This window comes from Dendrobates tinctorius, unplaced genomic scaffold (genome assembly GCF_039654945.1).
Source record: "Dendrobates tinctorius isolate UK_male_01 unplaced genomic scaffold, ASM3965494v1 ptg000060l, whole genome shotgun sequence".
Classification (NCBI taxonomy): Eukaryota; Metazoa; Chordata; class Amphibia; order Anura; family Dendrobatidae; genus Dendrobates; species Dendrobates tinctorius.
In genome coordinates, this window is record NW_027361728.1 from 6,971,904 (window position 1) to 6,981,866 (window position 9,963).

A 9,963-nucleotide genomic window follows, 5' to 3' on the forward strand; every position below is an offset into this window, starting at 1 on the left:
TCATCTTGTATGCATGGCTGGGCTCATTCTCATCCTCCCTCTTGTATGCATGGCTGGGCACATTCTCATCCCCCTCTTGTATGCATGGGTTGGCTCATTCTCATCCCACCTCTTGTTTGCACGGCTGGGCTCATTCTCATTCTCCTCCCCCTCTTGTATGCACGGCTGGGCTCATTCTCATCCCCCCTTGTATGCACAGCTGGGCTCATTCTCATCCCCCTTGTATGCACAGCTGGGCTCATTCTCATCCCCCCCCTGTGTGCACGGCTGGGCTCATTCTCATACTCCCCCCCTGTATGCATGACTGGGCTCATTCTCATCCTCCCTCTTATGCACGGCTGGGCTCATTCTCATCCTCCCCCCTTATGCACGGCTGGGCTCATTCTCATCATCCCCCCCTGTATGCGCGGCTGGGCTCATTCTCATCATCCCCCCCTGTATGCGGGGCTGGGCTCATTGTCATCCTCCCCCCTGTATGCATGGCTGGGCTCATTCTCATCCTCCCCCCTGTGTGCATGGCTGGACTCATTCTCATACTCCCCCCCTGTATGCACGACTGGGCTGATTCTCATCCTCCCCCCTGTATGCATGGCTGAGCTCATTCTCATCCTCCCCCCTTATGCACGGCTGGGCTCATTGTCATCACCCCCCTGTATGCATGGCTGGGCTCATTCTCATCTTTCCCCCCCCTATATGCACAGCTGGGCTTATTCTTACCTCCCCCCGGGCTCATTCTCACCTCCTCCCCTCCCAGGGTCATTCTCACCTGCTCCCCCTGGGCTCATTCTCATCCTCCCCCCCTATGCATGGCTGGGCTCATTCTCACCTCCCACCCTGGGCTCATTCTCACCTCCTCCCCCCCCTTGTATGCATGGCTGAGCTCACCTCAGTTCAAGTTGAGCTGCTGTCCCTGCATTCAAGTTTACATCCTGGCACCAGTATCTTCTTCCTGCATGGAGCGGTCACATGGTACCGCTCATTAAGGTCATGAATATGGACGCCACACCTATGGCAGTGGAGTAGCTTCCATATTCATGACCTTAATGAGCGGTACCACGTGAGCGCTCACACAGGAAGAATACTGATGCCGCGCTGGAGACCATCGGAGGTGCAAGCACCGCTGGAGGAGGTGAGTGCGATGTCATCAAGGGGGAGGGGAGGATTTGAGGGGAGGGGAGGATTTGAGGAGAGAAAATGGGGGACGCTCCCACCCAGACTTAAAAAAAAAAAAAATTGTTCAGGTGCTGCCCCCCTGCAGAGTCCTGCCCTAGGCACTTACCCTCAAGTGCCTAGTGGCAAATACAGCCCTGACTTCTAAGTTAGGCAAATGGAATGAGGAAAAGCAGGGGTTTGATCTCCAATTATGGGAATTTTTTATAGATATGATTACAAATCCCATAAAAAAGTCATTTATAAAATTTCATACATTTCCATGTTGTAAAACAAAACTTAAAGTGTAGTAACTTTTCAGGAATTTGTGCTACAGTAGCTCTTTTTTTGCTTTGAACCAGATGGGCTAGTCTTTCTTCACTATTATGGGTCGCCCTCCCAGGGCTGTGGGGTACTCGGTACCGGGCCGGTGTCAGGGGGATGTGTCACAGCAGCGGTTACCCGGTCCGTGGCCCTGGGCGCCCAAGCAATGGGGAGATGTAGTTAATGGTAGGATAGTTTGTGACGCCACCCGTGGTGTTTGGCAAATATGGTGTTAGGCCAACGCTGCATACAGATCCGCTGGGACTGATGGTAGGTGCAGCTTAGGCCTCTTTCACACTTCCGTTTTTTACAATCAGTCACAATCCGCCAGGTTTTGAAAAAAACGGATCCTCAATTTTCTTTTGAGGATCCGTTTTTTCCCCCATTGACTTGCATTAATGGCGGATTGTGACGGATTGCTGCCCGTTGCATCCGTTTTTTTTGAGGATCCGCCAAAAGTTGCTGTCCGTCACCATCCTCAAAGATTTCAAAACGGAGCTTGCAACGTTTTTTTCTCTGGCGGATCCTCCAGACATGTATTTAACCCGAATTTCTTTCTGGGTGCCGGACAAAACAAGAAAAAAACTTCTCTCTCTCTCTCTCGCCAGCAGTTCCTTTATTTCCTCATTTTCTGGATCCGTCTAAAGACGGATCCTGTGCCATCCGTTCACATCAGTTGAGAACGGATCCGCTTCTCTGACTTTTTGGCGGATTTCAACTGATGCAAAAAAACTGAAGTGTGAAAGAGGCCTTAGATGGTAAAGCTCCCCACAGGTGGAGCTGTAGTCCCAGGGCAGTGTAGATGTAGCTGGCACGGGGATGTAGCAGTGCCGAAAGCGTAGGGAACAGACAAGACACAGCGGTTGTAGTTTCTGTACCTTTACTGAGTATATGCAGTCCAGAATCCTGATTACAGATGGTATTGGAGCAGGTTAGCCTGGAAGCAGATCAGGATTCTCTCTCAGCAGAAGGGCTGTGCAGTCTCCTTCCTAGCGCTTTATAGTGTGAAGCACTCCAGTTCTTAGTTACTCTGAAATGCCTCTCTTCAGATGTTCCTAGAACTTTACTTGTATGACAGACAGCTGTAGCCTCTCTCGGGGACTCCTCTCCTGAGTCCTGGCTCACTAGTCAGTTGCTGTTGTGTCCCAAGTCTTTGCTGGGAGCAGGGCATTTACAGCCTCCTACTCCTCTGGTATCTGTGGTTGGACCGTCAGTATCCGTACCACAGTGGAGACCAGGCTCCAGTTCTGTGCACTCTCAAGCTGAGGGAGCTCGCCTTCTGCAGCTCAACCTCTCAGCTTCGCACCTCCCGTCTGCACACTTCACCGTCTGCAGACTATCTGATCTCTTTTCCTCCTGGCCCTCAGAGGACAGCCCTTTCCAGAATCCTGGTTCAGAGTTCCCCCTGCTGGCCCGGAGTGGAACTGTGTTGCATGCATTAGGTTAACTGCTGGAGAGACCCATCACTGCTTCCAAGCCTGGCATTACCCTCCCCTGGAGGAAGGCAAAGCCAGTGTGGCGACCATACCCCTGTGGGCACCACAATTACTCTTTGGAAACCCTTCACCCTGCCTGTTCTCTACCATTACACCACTTTTGGTAGGTATAAACCACTGCATACCAGAAATACCTACACAGATTGGAAATGTTCTGATCCAGCCGTAATTATTGGTCATTCCTGAGGTTATTGACAAGGTATTGTTAGGGATACCATGGTTACGTCATCATTCACCTCATATTGACTGGTCTACAGGGAGCATATTAGGATAAGTAGGTTATGTGAGGAAAGGTGTCTGAGGGCTCAGGTTCAAGTTGCTACATCTGAGATCACCGCAGATCTAACTCCTCTCCCTAAACATTATTGGCAATACGCAGAAGTGTTCTCCGAAAGAGCAGCGGAGACCATTCCGCCTCATCGCCCATATGATTGTCCTTTAGACCTCTTGCTGGGTGCTGAGCCTCCCCGGGGACGTGTTTACCCTCTATCTCTCCCGGAGAATGAGGCTATGTCTCAATATATCAAAGTGAATCTGTCGAGAGGACTTGTTACGAAGTCAGTGTCTCCTGTCTTCTTTGTTCAGAAAAAGATGGGGGAACTGCGTCCTTGTATTGATTACAGGGGATTGAAAGCTATTACCATAAAAAACAAATACCCTCTACCTCTCATCTCGGAGCTCTTTGGCAGGCTGCGAGGAGCTAGGGTATTTACCAAGTTAGATTTGCGTGGCGCGTACAACTTGATACGTATTCGTGAGGGGATGTAACAACCCTGCTGGCATCGCTGCATAGCCTCCCATTCCCCACACACCAACTTACTCACTGCTCCAGGCCATGCTGTGATTTCTGTCTGCTGCCAGCTCCATGCTCTGTCCCTCTTGTCTCCTATCTGCTCTGTGCATATTTCTTGGCTGTGTGCATAGGGGGGTGGCGCCAGAACTCTCTGGTTCTTATGGAGTCAGGGTGCACCTGTCTAATGTGTCCCTGACCAATTACCAAGAGCTCTCTAATATTTAGGGCAGCTCCACCAGGTGGATCTGACCTGTGCAATGTGTTAACTCAGTTAGTGTCTTGCTACTGAGCTGCCAGGTCTTGCTCTGTGTTCCTCCTTCTCTGGAGGCTTTACTCCTAGCTTTTGCTTGGTACTTCTCTGTCTGCCTTCCAGGAAGCAGAATATCCTGGTCTCTGTGTCTTTGTTCTAGTCTTGCTTTGTAGCTGTGTACACTCTGGTCCCTTGTCCTTGGCCCTGTCTCGTACAGTTGCTCTGTCTGAACTCTGTCCTACATTTGTCTGTCTGTCTGCTTGTCTTTGGCTTCTTTCCTTTCTTTCCTTGCTGTGTCTTTCCTTGTGTTCTCCCTGTCTGCTTGTGTTCTGCACTCTTGAGGCTCTGTTCGTGCTCTGCTCTCTTACAACTCTGCCTGCTCTGTACTCTTTAGGCTCTGCCTTTGCTCCGTACTCTTGCGATTCTGCTTGGTTCTGATTCTGCTGCTGCAGAACCTCTTGCTGCTCTGCTACTCTTCTCCGCAGTCTTGCGGCTCTGCTCATGCTCCGCTCTCTTGTGACTCTGCCTGCTCTGTACTTTTTAGGCTCTGCTTGTGCTCTGTACTCTTGAGGTTCTGCTTTGGTTCTGATTCAGCTGCTGCAGAACCTCTCACTGCTCTACAACTCTTCTCCGCAGCCTTGCGGTTCTCCTCCTGTGTGAACAGTCACAAACCTGTTTTGTCATACTCCACTCTTTCCTGTCAGTACCAGTACCTGCTCCTCCTGTGTGAACAGGCCCAAGCCTGTTCCGTCATACTCCACTCTTTCCTGTCAGTACCCATACCTGCTTCTCCTCTGTGAACTGGTCCAAACCTGTCCCGTCATGCTCCACTCTTTCCTGTCTGTACCAGTACTAGCACCCGCTGTGTGATCAGGTCTCTACCTGTTCCTTCATACACCAAACCTGCCTTCCCCGTGCCTCAGCCGTACCTGCTCGCCCCATGTCTCAGCCGTGTGACTCAGCCGTGCCTGCCTGCCCCGTGCCTCAGCCATGCCTGTCTGCCCTGTGGCTCAGCCATGCCTACCTGCCCTGTGTCTCAGCCGTGCCTACCTGCCCTGTGACTCAGCCATGCCTGCTTGCCTGAGTCTCACCCATGCCCACCTGCCAATGTTTCAGCCATACCTGCCTGCTCGTGTCTCTGCCTTGTCTGCTTGCCAGTGTCTCAGCTGTGCCATCGTCTCCCCAAGTGGGATCAGCAGCCACAGCCAGACACCACCCTGGAGTGGCACCTGGCAGCTGCCTGCCGCACAAGCCTGTCCTCACCATCAAAGGCTCCAGTGAAAACCAAGGCAACCGTCCTAGTCACGCCCCTTCCAGGGTAGTCTGGTTTGTGGCACTGTGGTGTCACAAACCCCTGGCGCACACGCATCAGTCAGGACAAGAGCATGACGGGATGAACTGAATCAAAGAGTACACTGGGGGTTGCAGTGTAATTGAATTTGATCCTGGATGGGACTATTAAATTATTCATATTATGTGCTGCATGTACCTTGCTTTAGCAATTGACTGCGTGATTATAATCAGTGTTATAGTTGATTTGGGGTAATGATTAAAGCTTTAGATAGGTTGGACACATAATGGTTAGTATATTCAATTGCTAGATAATGGATTGTTATTAATATGATTGAGCTATAGTTTATTTGTTATGTTATTATTAGTGTTGAGCATTCCGATACCGCAAGTATCGGGTATCGGCCGATATTAGCGGTATCGGAATTCCGATACTGACTTCCGATACTTTCGTCATATCGGATACCGGAATCGGAAGTTCCCATCATGCTATGAGCCTGCTTGCTTTGATTAAGCCAATGGGAATCCTCCGAAGTGTGGGCACATCCTGTTAGGCATGTAGGCATGTTAACTATTGGCATGGCTGTGATTGGCTGCCGAAATGATGTCATGATGCACTATAAAAGCCGCCATTTCTGGTTCACTCTGCTGTGAATTCAGTTAGGGACAGGCTGCTGTAGAAGACTGTGAGGGACAGTTAGAAATAGCGATTCCACCAAACTTCTAGTGCTTTACCCAGGCTACATAAACCACCACTGTAGCCTTCTTTGCCCTAGCAGCAGTGTTCACAGCTGTCTGCAAGGGCTGTGTGAGTGCAGCTCACGCTGTGGAGTGGGTCCTGCAGCCACGTCAGGCTGTAGGCCACCCAGTGTGATCACTGTTGCCTCATACATCTTTTAATTTTTGAGCTGCATTTTTTACATAATTTCAATCTAGTGTGCTTCCATCCGTATCCATATACGTTGGTTGCAAACACTAGTAGTAGACAGCGGGGCCTTTCTGCAGCCTTTCAGTGCTAGTGACCACTTTGCTGCACTGTTCACGGCTGTCTGAGAGGTCTCTGACTGTGTGTGAGTGCAGCTCACGCTGAGTAGTGTATCCTGCAGCTACGTCTGGTTGTAGGACGCTCAGCGTGCGTCAGTGCCTCACACATATTTGTATTTGAGTGCAGCTCATTTTTTCTTCTATTAGTGTGCATCCATCCGTCTCCATCTACGGTGGTTGCAAACACTATATAGGAGTACACAGCGGAGCCTTTCTGCAGCCTGTCAGTGCCAGTGCCCACTTAGCTGCACTGTTCACGGCTGTCTGAGAGGTCTCTGACTGTGTGTGAGTTCAGCTCACGCAGAGTAGAGTGTCCTGCAGCTACGTCTGGTTGTAGGACGCTCAACGTGCGTCACTGCCTCACACATATTTGTCTTTGAGTGCAGCTCATTTTTTCTTCTCCTATTAGTGTGCATCCATCCGTATCCATCAACATTGGTTGGTTGCAAACACTATATAGGAGTAGATAGAGGAGCCTTTTTTTCTGGCTTGTGCCCTGCCGGCGCAGCCAGATTAGTATTACCCAATTTTTTTGGAGCCTCATCTTTTGCATTGTAGGTTACCTGCCTGCATTGTAATAGCTCCAAAAAGTTGGTGATACTATCAGTTTCAATGCTTTGTTCACATACTTTGAGTTTGTTTCCAACAAAGAAACCACAAAAAAAGTTCACCAAACACTACATTTGGAACTTGTGTAGGCCACATCAGCTCCTATTAAAGTGTAGTCCACACACACACACTTCATAAAATTAGTGTTTCTTGTACCTGTAACCAGCTGTTCAGGAATAAGCACACTAAGGCCCCCCCTTTGTACTTTTCTGCCTATCTTAAGCAGTCTGGCAAGATGAAGAAGGCAGGGAGTAAGGCGCGTGGGCGTGGAGTTTCAGCAGGGAGAGGACGTGGGGATTCTGCAGGGAGAGGACGTGGGGATTCTGCAGGTAGAGGATGTGGGGATTCTGGGCCTGCTGCGGGCACCAGTGGATCAGCATCCCCCAGTTTTAGCAGGCAACAGTCCTTTATGCGCAGCTTTGTAGGACCTCAACGTACCCCACTGCTGCGGGAGGAACAAATTGAAGCCGTTGTCGGATGGATGGCAGCTAACGCATCGACTTCAATTACTTCCGCATCCTCTCAGGACCAGAGCACCGAAGAGCAACCATCTGTCTCTTCACCACCTGCCAAAGTGCCCAGGCAGTCAGAGAGACATGAACAGGAGCCATCACAGTCTCTACTTCTGTTCTCGGAATCTGTTGGCTTGGAAAGAGGGGGCCAGCCAAGCAGCATTCCTGAATGTGAAGAAGAGGGAGTATGCAGTGATGCGCAACTTCTTTGTCCCTCTGAATCTGAAGAGGCGAGTGGGCCAGTGCCTATGGTCAGCACACCTCAGTACGCATCAGATGATGACGAGACTCAGTTGCCACTTTCTGTTGCGTACGGTGCTGGCGAGACAACCCCGGAGAAGCAGCTGTTTGAAGAGGGGAGGGAAGATGATGAGGTCCTTGACCCATCATGGCGTGAGGAACAGGAAGGTGGTGGGAGCAGCTCGGAGGAAGAGATTCCCCTACCGGCCAAAACAGGAGGCAGAAGGAGGGGGAAGACTTGGTTACCTGTACCCTCCACTTCGGCACCCGTTAGGAGCATTCCTCATTCCAAAGGCAAAACGGGCGCTCCCAAGACTTGCAGTGCGTGGTCCTTTTTTGACACAGTTGCAGATGACATTTGCTTTGTCAAATGCAAGCTGTGTCATCAGAAAGTCAAAAGAGGGAGAAATGTCAGCAACCTCAATACCACAAATATGTTTAAACATGTGCGCACCAAGCACGAGTTGGAGTTGCAGAGACACCCTGAAGACGTAGGCCAACGTACAGCACCACCTACCACCTCTTCAGTTCGTGTTGGGGCCTCTTCCTCCTGCTCACACACTGCTGGTTCGGCTTCCTCACAGGATCGCCAAGGAAGAACCTCTGCCACTGTTGTCCGGAGACCCTGTCAGATTCCACCCATAGCAGCACGTTCCCATCCATCACAGCCATCGGTAGCACAGGCATGGGATAAAAGGCGCCCTTACTCGGCAAACCATCACCGAGCACAGTCTCTGAATGCTGGCATTGCCAAACTTCTGGCAGTTGAAATGCTGTCATTCAGGCTGGTGGACACTGACACCTTCCGGGACTTAATGGCATTGGCAGTCCCCCAATACAACGTGCCCAGCCGCTTTTATTTCAGCAGGCGAGCCGTCCCTGCCCTGCAGAAACATGTTGAGGGCAAAATAAAACATGCGCTACTAAACGCCGTTAGTAGCAAGGTCCACCTGACCACCGATGCGTGGACCAGTAACCATGGACAGGGACGATACCTTTCCCTCACTGCCCACTGGGTCAATGTTGTGGAGCCGGGTACAGATCTGGAGAGTGGCGCTGTACGTGTTCTTCCAACGCCACGGATTGCAGGACTCCAGTCTGTACACATAGACTCCTCCTCCTACTCAAGTTCCTCAGAAACAGCAGAGCAGGAGCCTGTTACGACCGATATGAGCACAGCCGTGGCCAAACGTCAACAGGCTGTACTCAAATTAATTTCTTTGGGGAATCGAAGCCACACAGCGCAGGAGCTCTGGAATGCTATCAAGCAGGAGAGCGATGTGTGGTTTGGGCCAGCGAATCTCCAGCCGGGCTTGGTAGTGTGTGACAATGGCCGAAATCTGGTGGCAGCTCTTGGCCTAGGCAACCTCACACACATCCCATGTCTGGCACATGTGCTTAACTTGGTCGTGCAGAGCTTTCTGAGGGACTATCCGGATCTTGATGCACTGTTGCACAAGGTCCGCATAGAGTGCGCTCACTTGCGGCGTTCCAGCACGGCAAGATCGCGCCTCGCTGCTCTGCAGCGACGATTTGGCCTTCCGGAACATAGCATGATATGTGACCTACCCACCCGGTGGAATTCAACGTTACATATGTTGGAGCGGTTGTGTGAGCAGCAGGCAGCAGTCATGGAGTACCAGCTGCATCAGGCGCAAACAAGTCGCACTGTGCGCCGTTCACACTTCAGCACCATTGAGTGGGCCTCTATGAAGGACATCTGCCTCGTTTTGCGTGCCTTCGATGAATCCACGCGGATGGCGAGTGCAGATGATGCACTAGTCAGCATGACTGTCCCCTTTATCTGCCTGCTTCAACAAACACTGCAAGCACTAAGGGATGAGGTTTCGGAAGAGGTGGAGGATGAGGAGTCCCAAATGCCATCTGCTTCTGGACAGTCTGCGCTACGTGTTTCCTCACAAAGGCCTAGGCAGGGGACACTTTGTGAGGAGGATGAGGAGGAGTCGATGGAGGAGGAAGACATCTCTCCAGAGGAGGGAGGTACACAAACCTCTACTCAGTATGTACAGCGAGGGTGGGGTGATGCAGAGCAGGCCGAGGTCACGCCTCAAACAGGGGACAGCGGTTCTTTGGCAGTTGGGAGTCTGCAGCACATGGTTGATTTCATGCTGCAGTGCCTGAGAAACGACCGCCGCATCGCCCACATTCTCGTCTCGGCTGATTATTGGGTGTACACCCTCCTAGATCCTCGCTACCGGGACAGCGTACAAAGGCTCATACCAACGTTGAACCGGG